The 15,585-nt window shown below is 34.2% G+C and overlaps 1 non-coding gene across 1 annotated transcript; it reads right to left on the reverse strand.

The window, feature by feature from the left end:
- Nucleotides 1-14,592: 14,592 nt before the first annotated feature.
- Nucleotides 14,593-14,699, reverse strand: LOC121210688 (small nucleolar RNA R71). Its single transcript, XR_005905802.1, has one exon. It is a non-coding gene; the product is annotated as a small nucleolar RNA R71 (small nucleolar RNA).
- Between the last annotated feature and the right edge of the window lie 886 nt (nucleotides 14,700-15,585).

Raw genomic sequence — 15,585 nt, forward strand, 5'->3', positions numbered from 1 at the left:
AATAAAAAACTTTAGGGCCGAACTTTAATGTGGGATTAAATTAAATTGATTGTTAATTATAATACGGGACTAATTTGCAAGGTGTTATAAAGTGTGAAACTTGATTAAAGAAATAATTGAGGCCTTTAATTGCTATTAAACCGTCTTTGAAATAAAGATAATGGGATGGCTTGATCATAACCATTACGGAAAACATATATCATCTCAGAATGACAAAAATGAAGGTTTCAAAAGTTAAGTAAACAAATACAATTAAGCAAAATAGACTTAAAAATGTTATTTGGCGGATTATAATTTTTAGAGAAAAAATCAAGGGAAAATAAATATACGCCAGAGCACATATGACTTAAAAGGAAATTCTTTGGCGAAGTACCATCATCCAATTAATACAAACTATTCGTTTAAGAAACATCCCAAAATAATTTATACATTGTTCTAACAAAAGAGACTAATACTATAGGTCACCCCGTATGATATACATGTTACAAACTGATTAATGAATGGCTCACAACGAGTCCACAATGTCTGGCTGAGTCCGTAGTTTTTTACCAAACTTGAAATGGTAAGAGGAAACTAGTTAAGTTTCAATGAACTTAGTTAGTTCCAAGGCTAACTCTTTCAAATGAATTTAGTGAGTTCCAAAGCAACTCGCTGACCTTCTAGTCAAGGTTTCAAGAAATAAAATTAGGTTAAATAAATAAAACAATGGCTATCATCAAACAGTTCACACACGGATGCAACATTATAAATGTGTACAACTCGAAAGTTGAATCATAACGTAAAATGAGTATTGTTTTTTGGCGGATACTGTCCGCTTCTAAGTACGAATTACTATAATTTCAATTTACACGCGAGCATCATCTATTTCTAATTTCAAATCACAAGAAAATTTCAAAGTTCAATCAGAGTTAATTCACATGCATATACTTATCACAGTTAACACGTATCACACGAATACCTATCATTTAAGTACCATTCATGTGCAGACACTTTTACGTAAAACATGCATGCTTTGCATGGATAATCATGGACCCTATGCGTTAGCTTCTCATCCATTTAATGCTCTGAAAAGCTACGATTTCATATACACGATATTACTCCGTAGAGCCAGTATTTACGTATCTAACCAAACCTCAGCAAATCCTCATTGTTAATTCGAACACTTACGTGTACCCTCGCAAGGCCGGGGCATTCACCTTTCATGGTTTGCATTTACATGCCCTGCCCGAGGCAAATTGCATATCATTTCAAATTCTCCATACATTTCTCCCATCTCAACCACATCCCAACAGTTTCCTAAACACCAGTTTAAAAAAGATTGACTCTTAGGGGCGTAGTCCTACTAAACATGAATTTCTTTTTCAAAACATTCATTGTATGCATAGTTCCCCGTTCACCGCATTTGGCACATTCCTAGTGCAACAACCTGATCTCAGTGGTGTCGGAAATAGTAATTTTGGGACCACGAATCTGACGAGTGAGTTAATATTTTAATGTTTAGTTAATGTCTATAGGATTATTTTAAAGTCGTATTCAATTTTTGTTAAGAAAATTTGAAGTTTAAATGGTTAATTAATTAAAAATGACGAAATTGTAAATGTTATGAAAGTTAGATTCTATTAGTTAAATAGGTTAAATGGCTATAGAAAGGAAAGTTAATGGACTTAGATGATATTTATACTATATGAAAAGTTAATGGACCATTATGAGTTTAATTTTTTTGTCAATTTGTAAGTTATTAACTAAGGGTAAAATAGTAAATAAATAAAGTTTAATCTAAATAAAACAAACTGAATTTAAAAACAACAAAAAAAAACACCATTGTTTAGCTTTAGGTTTCGGCAAGCTTAAATCAATTTGCATGGTATGTATTCAAACCCCGTATTTAGTGATTTTTATATTTTTGAGCTCGTTTTAGCTTAATCTAGTTGGCCCGAGGGTTATTTTGTTAAGTTGTTAATGGTTGAGAGACTTGCCATGGATGCATTTGATGTGTTTGGGAAGTTAATTGATAGATAGTTAAATTTGATTGTTAAATGAACATGTTTAGTTATAAGATTTTTAGTGAATTTAAGGTTTTGGGATTTATTTGTTAAAATGGTACATTTCCATGTATATTTTGTGAATTGGGGGAGAATGTGAGTTAATACAAAACCTAGGGGAAAATGGTTAATATGTATTTCAATTAAAAATGGTAAATTTGCAAGTTATAAACCAATGGACTAAATTGTATAAAGATTAAAATATTAGGAGTAATTTATAATTTTTGATTAATTTGGATTATAGGTTTGAATTGAATGTTTGAAGTTATTTGAAATACTTAATTGAATGAAAATATTATTTAGATCAAGTACGTAACAACCAGACTTAAACCGGGGAAAAGCTAAAGCTTTGAACTAGCATTCGACTCTGTTTTTGCAACTATAGTTATCGAGGTAAGCTTGTATTATACAAATTGTTATATTAAATTCTTAGCTAATTGTTCTATTTAATTAGTTTTAGTGGTTGTGATTATAATTTTGTTGATTGATGGAAATTAAGTTATATTTAAGACATGTATCAGGTTTTGAACCTAGCAGGCTTCGTGCCGGTGTAATGATTCAGGCCTTGAGCCTAGTAGACTTTGTGTTAGTGTTGTAAATCAGATAACTGTTGTGATTCTATTAAGCTTAACAGGTAAGTAAAAGTTGAAGAAAGGCATGTTTACAATTAATTGTTGTTCATGACTTTATGAAATGTTAATGGTGAGTTTTTATCATGTGATGGAAAAAATGAATTATGGAAATTCATTTCCTAGTATATGCTATATCACATAGATGTTATGTTTATATGTTAGTTATTAACCATGTGGATTATGGTGGATAGGAAGGTATAATGTTTAAATGTTGAAATGAACTTGGTTGAATGGTTTATCAATTGATGTTCAGTAAGTTGAAGTTAATCTTATGTGAGCTTACTAAGCAATTAATGCTTACGTAGTTGTATTTCTTCTGTATTGTAGCTATCAAAAGCTAGATCGGTTAGAACCTTGCCGGAGTCTTATCACCCTATCCAAAAATCACCTTGGTAATTTTTGAATATTTTGGCTTTGGTTATAAATGACATGTATAAGGCTTAATATACAGGGTTTAATGTCATTTATACTTTTGTTGTGTTTTGGTTACTTTTGTAAACAGTTATATGCATATATGGTATAGTTGGCTTGTACATGTTAAAAGATATATGTGTAAATGGTCATTTTGATATGCTAATTTTGAATGGTAATATCGGATGATAATGGTTGACATTAGGTGGCTATTTTACCTAAGTTTTGTGATTGAGAAGTGGCATTATAGCTTTGTTCTTATTTGATTTTATTTTGGTATGAAATAAGGTGACTTTGAATGGCATATTGGTTAGACTTAGGTTGTTTTAATTGGTATGTTTATGAATGTTTGAGGTGTGTTTAGACCCATTGATTGTGTATTCAAATGGAGAGGCTTGTTGGGCAAGGTTTGGTTTTGTAATGGTTTGTTTTAGAGGCTAATTTTGGAGCTCATTGACTGAGACATGAGTTGTCACATAGTCGTGTGGCACACACGGCCTGGCCATACGGCTATGTGTCGCTTTTTATTTTAGATGCAGGTTTCACACGGTCTGGCACACGATTTGAGACACGGTCGTGTGTGTAATGGACCTATTTTGCCCGGAGCCCAACGACGTAAATAATAAATCAATTTTAAACCAAAAACAACTAAAAACAACAAAAATAAGAGTTCATTTACAACAGTCTAGCTTATGAGCCCAATTTCATAACTACAAAACCCAAAAATAATAAAAACTAATGGCCCAAATCCCTAACCCAGCTAAACAAACCCAGGGCCAAAACCCAATCAAACTTTTGGCAGCAAACCCTAGCCCTTGCGCTGCAGCCAACACCCCCACGTACGGCCTCCAGCCACGACCACCACGCCACGTCACCTCCTCCGTACGTCACAGCTAGCATAGTACCTGCAAACAGACAAGAGAACCACAGCAAATAGGAAAGAAAAGAGAAAAACTTGTATTTTTTTCCTTTATTTTCTCTTTCGGCTATAAAGCCCCAAAAAGAATGAATGTATTTTTTTTACACGTGCACATAGAAATCATAAACAGCAAAAATTGAAAGAGGTGATCTTTCGTTTCAATATTTGGCTATTGATTTTACTTTTATGTTTTCATTTTTTCATTACTATACAAAAAAGAGAAGAATTTACCTGAATATGCCCATGGTTTGGTCGTCAGAGTCTCTCTCTGGCGCGAAAACGGGACCAAAAGGGGGCCATAGTCCACGGCGGAGGTGGAAGCGCATCCAGTGCCGATGAAACCCTCAAGTCAGCCAAGGTGGGAATTGAAAGGGTTGAGAGGAAAAAGGGGAAACCCTTTGTTTTTTTTGAACAATAGCAAACTGAATTTTTTTTAAAAAAATTCTGCTTTTAAAGGACAGTGAACGACGTCGTTTAGGGCCTATTTCAGTGGCCTCAAAACGGCGCCATATAAGGCATCCCGATTTGACCCGACCCGATACCCATGAAGACCCGCGTGTTTTCACTCTAATACGTTATTTGCGGATCCGGTCCCTCCGCTTTTGTGGTCTATCGCGATTCGGCCCTGTTTCCTTTTTCTCTTCTTTTAATTTTTGCCCTGTAATTTTTGTAGTATTTGATTTCGGTCCTTATTGAAGTTATGCGTTTTGGGGGACGGGGATATTGCCCCATTTGGTCCTCCATCTCATCCGCGTACCACAATTTGGGCCTAATATTTTATTTTCATTTCATTTTGTTCCTTTCAATTCTGTCTTGAATTCAATTCAATCCTGACTTAATTGATTTCATCATTTTTGTATTATTACTTATCTGTTCCCTTTTTAATACTAAAACTTAAATAATATTTATATGTAATATCCTTCTATCCATTTACTCATTATTCGTTTTCATGATTAGATTCCATTTATTAATTTATTCATTATTTTATAACTCATTATTTCAAAATAATAATAATAATAATAATTAATATTATCTTATGTCACGTACCTACCTATTTATTTCATTTATTTATTATTTATCCCTTACTTTTCAAAATACTTTGGATTAATCTATTTCTTTTCATTACGTACTTCATATTCACTTTCACTTACTTTCATACATTATTATTTTTATATATGTATTATTTCTATTAAGTTTTTCATTTTATGGATGTCATCAATTTTAAATCAATATATTTTATTTTAAATTATTTTGTATATCATTTATTTTAAATTTCTTCTTATGTAATAGTTATTAAAAAAAAACTCATCCATATATTATTATGCTTATTTTTATTATATACTTTATTTCAAATTTTCTCATGCATTACCTATTTAAAATTTTATTTAGATTAAAATTATACATATATATATTGGTTTCAAATTTCTTTTTCTTCATTTATTCTAAATTCATTTATTATTGTTCAAAAGTTTGTTTTATATTTTATTAATTTGCCATGTAAATGTTATAAAATTTATGTTTTTTTGTTAAAAAAAATGGAGGTTCATTGGGCTTTGATTGTTAATATCGTTTTTTAATATGATGTGTTGTGAAGTTATCGCTATTGTGTATTTCAAATTGTATCTTCGTATTGTTATCTTTGTCATTCATTGGTGTAATGTTATTTTCACATATTATTATTCCGTGCTTAATACCATGCTTTTATCTCCAACATATTTGGGACGATTTTAGTTGTTTCAATTTTTTTTATCCCAAACGAACTAAATAAATGCATTTTGGGTTTGGTTTTACAAGCGCTTATTTAAAAACTTCTCAAAACAAGGTAGTATTTCGTGTTTAGAAATTCAAAAAATTGTGCCCTAACGTGCTGGGTTTCGATTTTTCATTTGACCGAATAACCAAATATTCTTTCGAAATTTCGTCCATGTTTTCTTAAATTAAAAACAAGGCAATATTTCGTGTTTGGAAATTTGATAAATCGTGCCCAACGTGCTGGGTTTCGATTTACCGTTTGACCAAATAACCCAATGTCCTTTTAAAATTTCAATGCATGAATTTTGAAAATTATGAGATGATCTTGGTATCGAGGGTTTGAGACGTCGTATCCTAACATGCTAGATATGATATTGTATTTCTTCGGAACAGGAGAATCACAATATCCACTTTGAGTTATCCAAATTTTTTAAGGGATTGTATTTTAAAATCTTTTCAAAATTTTGACATTAGGACATTAATTAATCAATAAGGTACCAATTTTGGGCACTGCGAGGGTACTAATCCTTCCTCGTATGTAACTGACTCCCGAACCCGTTTTCTTGAATTTCGTAGGCCAAAATCAATATTTTAATAAAATAAAATGTTTTATAGGTGATCCGATCACACCTAAACAAAAAAGGATTGGTGGCGACCCCATATTTCTTTTTAAAGTCGATCCCCTTTTTTTTCTCAAAATAAAAATGGTTTCAACAGTGTGTATCAAGTCAATGAGTCACACGATCGTGTTCACACGGCTGCAACACGTTCGTATGACCCTATTTCGAATATACACATGGGCGGACACACAGGCTGGGACACAGCCGTGTGACCCTTCTTTGAATGTCAACACGGTTTGAGCCATGTGACCTCTGTTTTCACAATTATTCATGTTTTTCTCAAAAATTTCTGATTTATGCAAATCGATCCCTGATTACTTTTAAATCGTTTCTAGGGCCCCAATAGCTTGATTTAAGGCCCAAATATGTATGTTTGCTATGATTGAAATTTATAATTAAGTTGAATTATTTGTTCTGTTTTGTACAGTAACATTTCATAACCCTAATTTGACGACGAAAACGGGTTAGAGGTGTTACACATAGCGTTGTCCCTCTTATCAAACTCTCTTAAACATGAATACCTAAAATATAAACATGACACTAACAAGTTCAGAGGAACTTAGTGAGCTTTGAACACCACATACCTTTTAAACATTTCTTGATAAATTATTCATCTTAAATATTTGAATTTCGTCATATCTATATTTGACGCATACCTTCACCTAATTAGTTATGTTATTACATTTTTATACGCCACTTATCATTCTTAACATATCGTTATTCATCTAACTACTTAGTTGACTCTGAATCTTAACAGATGATACTACATTTTTCCTTTTTTCTTCAAACAACTTTTAACGGTTATTCTAGAACAATTAATCGCAGGCATTATTCTTGACGAATACCACTTCCTGTTCATACTTTCGATGGGTTCCCACACTGAGTTTGCTAAATTAGATTAAAAATTGAATCATACAATAATTCTACCCAATACTTTCTGATACTGGTGAGAAACACTCCAGATCATTCAAAACAATTTTACACAACTTTACTACAGGGCTTTAGACACCCATGATAACGAACAACTCAGATTTTATTAGATCATAGATTATGACCTGATACTTTTCAGATACAATGAATATTAGATAACTCAGAATTCCACCTTAATAGCATGGATAACTTAAACTGACGACTTTTATATTGAATACGCATATATATTAAATTGACAAGTAACTATGACAGATACCCTCTTTGAACATATTGATTCATACTTCTTTTCAAGAAACTTCATTTAAAACTTATTATATTTCATCACAAAACTTCTCACACCAAATAATTTCATCTAGATCATATCCTTAACATAGACTTATTAGAGTACACCACAAGGGCCAAACAGAATATGTCACAAAGGCAATATATAAAATACGCCAAAAAAGCCAAATAAAATGTCACCTAGAAACCCTAAGTGAACTATTGTGTTTGCGATATGGATTTTCCTAAACTCACAATCACGTGAAGTTTGCCTATCATCGCTTCAGGACATGTAAAAACCTTAGTTGATAAATGCAGCTTATCTATCTTTTCCAGAATGTGCCAAATATTTGACTTGTTCTTAATTATATGTTCTTAATTCTTGTTTTGATATCCCAAGATATCGATTCAAGATAAGATCTTATTTAGAGGAGGAATAGACCCTGTTTAAGAGTACAATTGTCATAATTAAACGGAGTTGATTGCGCGCCTAGACATAGGGTGACAAGATTTTGCCGAATTAGGGTGAAACTTAATAAGGGGATCCATAGATCGAGTTAATACAACCCTAGAGTGTTAATTAGAGAAAAGTCTCGATTATTCAATCTATGGATTAGATGTTATTAATCTTGAATAGGGATAATAACATAACTTAGGGATCTCTACGGAACAAGTTAAATGAATAAATCGTCCGATTCGGAGCCAGAATAACAAGTACAGTCTAGGTGGATTTTTCCTTAGGTATTGTCTTCATTTAATCGATTTTTCCAAAAGCAATGTGACAGCCCTAATTTGGCCCTAGTCGGAAAGTGGTTTCGGGACCACAAAACCGAGTCATAAAAATAATTAACCGTTATAATCTATGCTTACTGTATGTGTACATGCACGTGTGAAAGTTTCATGTTTTAATTTGGTCAATTGTATGTGAAATTATTAAATAGGACTTGTGTGAGAAAATTTTGAAATGTGATAGGTTAATTTTATGGTCTATTAATGCATGTAATAAAAAAGGTGGACTTGCATGTCAAATTCCCCACTTTAATAGTAGTGGCCGGCCATGATAATGATGATAAGCAATATGTGTTATGTAATAATATTATAAAATGGTAATGGCTTAATTTATGGAATTAAAAAAATTAGTAAATTAAAAAGATATTAGAAAAACAAAAGGCTTGTATCATCTTCTTCCTTAGTAGCCGAATATTAGAGAAAGAAAAGGGAGGAAATAGCATTCGGTCACTTTGAGCTCGAAATAAGGTATGTTAACGTGATTTTTATGTAATTGTTTATGAAATTAAATAGGTAAGTGCTTAGTATAGTTAACCCATGGTTTAAATTCATGAATCATTGAATATATATGCATTTGGCAAGTTGCTAAATTTGTGTTATTTTGATAAGTTTTTGGAAGGTGTTATTTAGATGTTAAAGTAGCTTAAATGATGGTTGAAGAAGTTGAATTCATTGTTGAGAGGTATGAATTGAAGTTGCCGTATATCTATATATGCATTTTGGAAAGAAAATTTTGTTGTTATTTGAGTTTTTATATATATGCACATTCGGTCATGGGGGATTTAAGATGAATTTAATTGTTATAGATTGTTTTTAAGGTTTGTTAAATTGTTGTGGTCATTACCGAATATATGTTTAGTTAAAGAAAATTTTTAAATTTGTTTAGTTAATTAGTAGGTTAATGGTGTGTGCATAAATTATTTGAAATATAAACTTTGTATGAGTATTAAAAGTTGTATATGAATTTGACCTTGGGAGAAATGTTAGTATAAAAATACTTGAAAGTTAAATAGGTGATTGCTTTAATGACCAAATGTGCCAAAGAATATTGCATGATCTAGTTGACCAATATGTGTTAAGGGAACATGAATAAATATATTTTGATGAGCTATACATTCGGTTATAGTATGAAATGCAATGTTAATATTTAGTTGCTAGTATGTATATGTGTGCTAGCCAAATTTGAACTTGAATAATGATTTGAACAGGATGTATTGTATTGAGATTATGCTTAAGTGAAATTATAGAATTGTGATGAAATTGATTGGTGATATACATGTTTTAATAATATGAATGCAAAGAGTTGTGAAAGAGTAAATTGTAGTAAATCTGCTTGGGACAGCAGCTGTAGCGTAAATTTGGAAAATCACCATAAATTGTGGGAGTAAAGTTAGAAGATGAATAAATTATGTAATTAAATATTAATGAGTCTAGTTTCTAATGAAATCAACGAGAACATATTTTGAATTCTGTACAATTAGAAATTTGATTCGTAGTAAAGGGTGGTCAGACTAGTCAAGCAGTGAAACAGGGGAGATTTTAAGAAAAATCTGGTATTGATTGGACAAACTAAAAATTCTTAAAATTTTATGGATAAAAGATATATGAGTCTATTTTCAGGGAATTTTTACGGCAATTGATTTGGAGTTTCGTAGCTCCAATTATAAATAATTTAGTGACTATTGCTCAGGAAGACAGTTTATTGTGAATTTGTGATTATGAGGTAATCATTGATAAAAATTTGTTAAGGAGTTGCTTAATGTTTTCTTATAAACTTACTATGATCTATGTGTGTGAAAGTCAAATATATATTATATTTCTGAAGAAATGCTTGAATAGTCGAATAATGACTAGTTTAAAATTTTTGAATTTAAGCTCAAGAGCAAAGAGGGTCGAAGTTGGATAGGGGAAAAGAGAAAGTAATCGAGTAGCCTTTCCGCAACCGTTCAAGTATATTCGAAGTAAGTTTTGAATAGTCACATTTAGTACGTAATTGATAATGTCTTGATATGTGTATGATAACTGTACTGCGATCTATTGATTCTATTTGAATATAGTTGAGTGACAAATAATTTATGTTTAAGGCTTAAAGCCGAATAAACATTTGAAGTTAATCTTGGAAAGTAAATGGACATATATTCTTATGTATGTTATTGAGCCAAAAGTTATATGAATGATGCCCATGTTATGCTATTATTCGAATGAAATAAATGAACTATGATTGTGAGATGTTATGTGAATTGAATTTTCTTGCGAATAAGTATGCATGACATTCAGTGATGTATATCCGGACTTAGGGTCCGCAGGCTATGTGCTGGAATTATATCCGGACTTAAGGTCCGCAGGCTACGTGCTGGAAATATGTCTGGGCTAAAGTCCCGCAGGCTTCGAGCTAGTATTATACCGGGTTTAAATTCCCGCAGGTTTGTGCTGGTAATTGGTTTCAAGTCCTAAGACCTAACAGGCTTAATGCCAGTAAGTTAAGTAAGATTACGATATTGAATATTCACAGTAAACCATCGTCGAGTAAGTACTATACATTTAAAATGTTCAGGTATGTATTACTTACTCATCGGTGAATTGATTTCGAAGTGAATCATTAGCATCAAAGAAGAATATATATATAAATATGATTGATGGTTATATTTGTGAATATGAGAATGATTTAATCGGTCATGGTATATTTGTATATGAATTATATGTTAAAAATTTCTTTATGTACTCATGTACATTCAGTCAATGACTTTTGTGAATTATTAGTATTAAAGAATGATGCTTAAGTGTGAATGAATGTTTCGATTTTCGATAAGTCTTTAATTTTTTGTGATGCTTAAAACTTACTAAGCTTTGAAAACTTACTCTGTTCTTTATTTCTCTGTTTTATAGATTGCTGATTTTGGCCACCGACTCGGGGATCGTCAGCAGCTCATCACACTATCGATCTTTTTGGTATAGTTATATTTTGGACTCAATATGGCATGTATAGGTTAGGCTGATGATAACTATGTTTTGAAATTGTAAATATTTTGGCCATACGAAAATGGCGTATAACTTAAATATCAGTATGTATTTCAGCTCGATCTCTATTTATGTTTATTGACATTGTGAATGAGATAATTAAATGTTTAGTTCGGTAATACCTCTTAGCCTTAATCTGGTGTTCGGATTCAGGTTAGGGGTGTTACATTTTATTGGTATCAGAGCTACGGTTTAGTCGATTCTAGGACTAACGTAGCGTGCATGAGTCTAGCTATACATGCCATATAGTGTTAAATGATAGTGTGACAATTTCTGACAGTTAAAAATGTGTTTTCGTATAGTAATGGATCCCGATCCCAATCGAGTAGTAGCTGATGATGTTGAGAGTGTAGCGCCTGCTCCCGCACATGGGACAGCGCCGATAGACTCTCAACCTATTGCAAGCGATCAGAATGATGAGGCTAGACAGGCTTTTTATAGTGTGATGGATGATTGGTTCAACCAATACATTCGAACTAATACGGCTGTTCCACAACCCCCACTCCCAAATAATATGCCCCCTGCACCTACAATACCTCCGGTAAGTGATCAGACAAGGTTAAATAAGCCTCCGGTTGACAGAATCAGAAAGCACGGGGCTAATGAATTTAAAGCTACAGATAGTGATGATGCCGAGCAAGCTGAATTTTGGTTGGACAACACTATTTGGGTACTTGATGAACTATCTTGCACATCCGATGAATGCCTGAAATGTGTTATATCCTTGCTACGTGATTCTACTTACTATTGGTGGAACACCTTGGTTTCTGTTGTACCCAGAGAACGGGTGACGTGGGAGTTCTTCCAAACTGAATTCCACAAAAAATATATCAGTCAGAGGTTCATTGATCAGAAACGAAAAGAATTTCTTGAGCTTAAACAGGGTTCCATGTCAGTTACTGATTATGAACGGAAGTTTGTCAGACTCAGTAGATATGCTCGGGAATGTGTATCGTCTGAGACTATTATGTGTAAACGTTTTGAAGAAGGGCTGAATGAAGATATAAAGATGTTTGTTGGCATTCTTGAAATACGAGAGTTCGTAGTACTTGTCGAGCTAGCTTGCAAAGCCGAAGAACTTAGTAAAGAAAAAAGGAAAGCTGATGTCGAAGCTGGAGAATTTCGTAAAAGATCTTCAGGAAAGTCTTTTCAGCAATCATCGAAGAAATTTCGAGATGATTCTGGCCGATCAAAGAATATTTCAGGTTTTTCCAGACAAGACCACGATCGACCCCCTGTGAGTACACGAGCCACTTCAGTTGCCAGTGTTAGAAATGATCGTCGGGACAGGACAAAGTGCAAGTATTATGGTAAATAGCATTCGAGGAGTTGTAGATTTCATGACCGCTCCTGTTATAAATGCGGGTCAGCCGACCATTTTATTAAAGACTGCCCGAGGTTATCTGAGCAAAATGTGAACTAGAGTGGGAAACCGAGTATTACAGCACGAGGTAGACCACCTAGGAATTCAGGGAATGCTAGTGGCGGTCAGAGAGGGTCTAGAGATGCTACAACCAGATCCGAGGCTCGTGCTCCTGCTAGAGCTTATGCTATACGCGCACGCGAGGATGCTTCTTCGCCTGATGTTATTACGGGTACTTTTACTCTCTTTGATACTGATGTGATTGCTTTGATTGACCCTGGTTTTACTTATTCATATGTATGTGAGACTTTAGCATCCAGTAAGACTCTACCTGTTGAGTCTACTGAGTTTGTAATCCGAGTGTCAAATCCCTTGGGTCAATATGTGTTAGTCGGCAAAGTGTGCAGGAAATGTCCCCTGATAATCCGATGTTCCTATTTTCCAGCTGATTTGATGCTTCTACCGTTTAATGAATTTGATGTTATTCTCGGTATGGATTGGTTGACTGTCCATGACGCAGTTGTGAATTGCAAAAGAAAGACTATTGATTTGAGATGTGCAAATGATGAGATAATCCGAGTTGAGTCTACTGATATGAACGGGTTACCAGCAGTTATATCCTTGATGTTGGCTCAGAAATATGTCAAAAAGGGGTGTGAGGCATATCTTGCATACGTACTTGATAGTAAAGAATCAGAAAAGAAGCTTGAATCAGCATCAGTGGTTTGCGAGTATCCAAATGTTTTTCCTGAGGAATTGCCAGGGTTACCACATGTTCGTGAGGTAGAATTCGGCATCGAACTAGTACCTGGTACCACACCAATTTCGATAACTCCGTATCGTATGGCACCAACGGAATTGAAGGAATTGAAAACCCAGTTGCAAGAATTGACGGATAGAGGTTTTGCTCGACCGAGTTTCTCACCTTGGGGTGCACCAGTATTGTTTGTGAAAAAGAAGGACGGAACCATGAGATTGTGCATTAACTATCGTCAGTTGAATAAAGTAACAGTAAAGAATAAATATCCGTTACCGCGTATTGATGATTTGTTTGATCAACTGAAGGGAGCTTCAGTGTTTTCAAAGATAGATTTGAGATCGGGTTATTATCAGTTACGAGTTCGAGACTCAGACATACCTAAAACTGCTTTCAAAACGAGATATGGTCATTACGAGTTCTTAGTGATGCCGTTTGGGCTCACTAATGCCCCTGCGGTATTTATGGACTTGATGAATCGGATCTTCAGACCGTATTTAGATCGGTTTGTAGTTGTGTTTATCGACGACATTTTGGTCTATTCGCAAGATGAAAACGAACATGCTGAGCACCTGAGATTAGTGTTGCAGATTTTATGGGATAAACAGTTATATGCTAAGTTCAGTAAATGTGAGTTCTGGTTAAGAGAAGTTAACTTTTTGGGACATGTAGTATCCGCATCGGGTATTCGAGTTGATCCGAGCAAAATTTCAACCTACTTGATTGGAAGCCTCCGAGAAATATTACTGAAGTTCGGAGGTTTTTGGGACTTGCTGGATACTATAGACGGTTTGTAAAAGGTTTCTCGATGATAGTTACACCAATGACGAAGCTACTTCAGAAAGATATTAAGTTCGAATGGTCAGAAAAGTGCCAGAAAAGTTTCAACCAACTGAAAATGCTTTTGACGGAAGCTCCAGTGTTAGTGCAGCCTAAATCCAGTAAAGAGTTTGTTATTTACAGTGATGCGTCCTTACAAGGGCTGGGTTGTGTATTGATGCAAGAGGGTCGAACTCGTTACCACGAGGGTCAATTACTACTTGGGAACAAATGAACGAAAAATTTTTACTAAAATGTTTTTCGCCGGCTAAAACGACTAAATTACGTAATCATATCTCTTCTTTTGTAGAGATGGATTTAGAAACACTCTACGATGCATGGGAGAGATACAAAGACCTTTTGAGACGGTGCCCTCACCATGGGTTACCGCTTTGGCTACAGGTTCAAACGTTCCATAATGGCCTGAATCCTTCGACTCGACAAATGGTTGACGCAGCTGCTGGCAGAACCATCAATAATAAAACATCTGAAGATGACTATGAGTTTATAGAGGAAATGTCACTGAATAACTATCAGTGGCAAGTCATGAGGACAAAGCCAACGAAAACAGCCGGCGTTTATAATGTTGATTTGGTCACCATACTCTCTAATCAGGTAGAACTCTTAAATAAAAAGATTGATGGTTTTTTTAGTTCTTCACAGGTTCACTCAGTAATGCAGTGCGAAGCAAGTGGAGATGGAACAAGCCATTCAGAATACCAACCTTATGGCCACAACATGGATAACGAGCAATTAAACTACATGGGTAATAATCTCCGACCTCAAAACAATCCATATAGTAACACTTACAATGCAGGTTAGAGGAACCACCCCAATTTCTCGTGCAGCGGTCAAGGAAATCAAAGACCACAACCACCTCCAGACTACCAACAACCATCCTACCAACAGGAAAAGAAGCCGAATCTTGAAGAGATGCTCTCAAAGTTTATTTCGGTGTCAGAAACTCGTTTCCAGAACACTGAAATAGCATTTAAAAATCAACAAGCGTCGATCCAAGGGCTCGAAACTCAGATAGGCCAGCTTTCCAAACTAATTTCCGAACGACCACAAGGTAGCTTGCCAAGTAATACTAAACCCAACCCAAAGGAACAGCTCAACGCAATTAATATTCAAGATGAAGAAGGAGTTGTTGAGCCTGAACCAGAACTGAGGCAAGAAACTGTGGTAAGCAAATGCCAAGGTGAGGTAGATAACAATAAAAACAAAACGGTAAATGTCGAATATAAACCTCGTGTGTCATACCCCAACGCG

Source organism: Gossypium hirsutum, chromosome A11 (assembly GCF_007990345.1).
Source record: "Gossypium hirsutum isolate 1008001.06 chromosome A11, Gossypium_hirsutum_v2.1, whole genome shotgun sequence".
In the NCBI taxonomy this organism is placed as follows: domain Eukaryota; kingdom Viridiplantae; phylum Streptophyta; class Magnoliopsida; order Malvales; family Malvaceae; genus Gossypium; species Gossypium hirsutum.